Raw genomic sequence first — 2301 nt, 5'->3', positions numbered from 1 at the left:
GGGGGGGGGATCACCACAACAGGAGGAACTGTATGAGAGGGTGGTGGCATGAGGAAGGTAGAGAATCGCTGTTCTAGAGGGTGGTCCTGCACCAGGTGGAATGCTGCTCCCGGGGACGTCAGGCGATACCTGGTGTCAGCGTGGTTGTCAGAACCAGGGAAGGAGGACATCGAGTGGGGAGAGGCCAGCGATGCCGCAAGGTGGGGACTGCACAGTCCCTGCAACACACTGACCCAGCCCGTATGTCCCTGGTGCCTAAGTTGAGAACGTCTGCTCTCGACAGGGCAGGTGCAGGAGTCTCCTCCCCACCCAACGGCCACTCCCTCCCCCTCCTTGGCGATGAGAGACTTTTATACTATAGCCCATAGTCCAAGAGAGAGGGTGGGTATCTGCTTTTCACCCCCTCGCCGGGTCATTCCAGCACCCCCAGAGGGCAGTATCACCCACTTTGGGAAACACCGCTCCAGGCAGAACAGAAAAAACACCTGGCACTCTTTTCCCCAGACTCCCTTGCAGCTAGTCTTGCCCTGTGGCCCGCTGGAGCAGCGCGATGTAAAGGCGCATCTCCTGTAGGCTTCTGGGGGAGGTTTTCCTCCTCCATAAAAGGAGCCAGGAGGCTTGTGTGGTGCAGGCCATGGCAGGACCAGGCCTCCGGACCGAGTCGGATGCCCTGCTTCTGCAGCTGCTCCAGGACTTAGAGGAGCTAGAGGGGAAGTGGGCAGCCCTGGATGCCCGAGTGGAGGAGGGCTGGTTCTCTCTCTCCAAGGCTCGGTACACCATGGGTGCCAAGTGGGTAGGACCTCTGCAGTGTGCCTCCAGTATGGCGCCCCACTGTTGCATCCGCACCCGCTCTCCGAAGGCACTAGGGCCTTCCCAAGACTTCCCAAGACTCCAGAGCCCTCGGAAGCACCTGGAGACCTAGTTCCTCACAGTCTGCGACAGACCCAAGCCAGCTTCAAAGAAGGCCCGCAGCTGCCTGGAGACAGCCAGCCTCCAGATCCGCGTCAATTGGCGGCCGAGCCAGTTCCGGGAACTCCAAAAGAAACTTAGACAGCTCGAGCCTGGGGCTGCCTGACCTGCACCCCCAGTCTGGGCAGTGAGCACAGCAGTTCTCAGGCATGGCTGCTCCAGACCGGGCAGTCTTCCTTTACAGATTGCCCCTAATCCACCTAAGATCACCCCTTGCCCTTCCTTAAAATGCTCGCGGCCTTTATGGGTCCAATGTCCTTAGGTGTGAAAGTTTGAAGAGGCAAATTGAGTCATGCTGAAAGCCCTGAGTTTGAAATCCTTTCTCGGTCCTGTGTTTTCCCAGGGCACGCACACCGGCCAGTCAAAGCTTATCGATACTGGTGAACGAGGTAAAGCAGCCTCTTGAATACATTAGCTGTGGTTTAGTTATCGGAGGAAACACTGTACAATGCCATGACAAGAAAGGTTACCTGGATCCTCAAAACCGACTTCCAGGAAAATAACGTGACAGCTAGGATAATAAAACAATAAATAACTAAAGTCACCTGAGTAGATGGGCAGCCCTGGAAGTGAAAAAAAAAAAATCTGACTTAGATTTTCAAGCGAACTCTAAGAAGAAACTGAAGTTTTAAAAATCTGATGTGCTCACCAAGAGTGAGACCTGTGCCACTGAAGGTCCAAGTGCAGTTCAAGGGAAGACGGGACTCACCCTCTTTTCCCGTGTTCCTTTGACGAGAACTCTGTCGGTGCCTTTGATTCCATTCTCTACTGGGTTGTTGACCTTTCTGGCAATTTCAAGAAGTTTTATGTGTTTGGGGGGGAGGTTAGTACTTTGTAGTATGTAATATAAAATAAAAATACTTTTCTCCAGTTTTAAAAAACAAAGGAACCAGGCGTGGGCAGAGAGCATCTCACTCTGGGTTTAGGCGTGGTTCCGGTGGGGCTGGAGATGGGGATGCTCATTCCTGTGGCCGCCATCAGGTGGGCTGGGTGTGGCACCAACAGCACCACGGATGGCAGAGCTGAGAGGGAGGAAGAGCCAGCGTCCCTGACCACATGGCTGGCCAGCTGGCCCAGCCCTTCCCAGTGAAGCGAGTTAGTAACTATCTCTAAGTCTCGGCTACTTGAGCTGCATCCCCTGCTGCTTGACTCCACCAGCACCGTGGGGCTGCAGGCCCCAATCCCATGCACCTGGTGACGCGCATTGTCCTCCCTCCTGGGTCCAGCATGGCACAGCCTCGACCATGGCTCTCCACCCTTGGCACCCGGCCTGGCCTTCCAAGATGCGTGGAGGACACATTAAAGGACAGGTGTGTGTGTGTGGGGGGGGGG

General features: G+C 55.3%; 1 pseudogene; it reads left to right on the top strand.

The window, feature by feature from the left end:
- Positions 1 to 634: 634 nt before the first annotated feature.
- Positions 635 to 1075, top strand: LOC115868771 (annotated as a pseudogene).
- Positions 1076 to 2301: the final 1226 nt, after the last annotated feature.

The sequence above is a fragment of the Echinops telfairi genome, unplaced genomic scaffold (assembly GCF_000313985.2).
Source record: "Echinops telfairi isolate 266 unplaced genomic scaffold, ASM31398v2 ScPeMD7_18;HRSCAF=68, whole genome shotgun sequence".
Classification (NCBI taxonomy): domain Eukaryota; kingdom Metazoa; phylum Chordata; class Mammalia; order Afrosoricida; family Tenrecidae; genus Echinops; species Echinops telfairi.
This window is presented reverse-complemented; position numbering and strand designations above follow the sequence as displayed.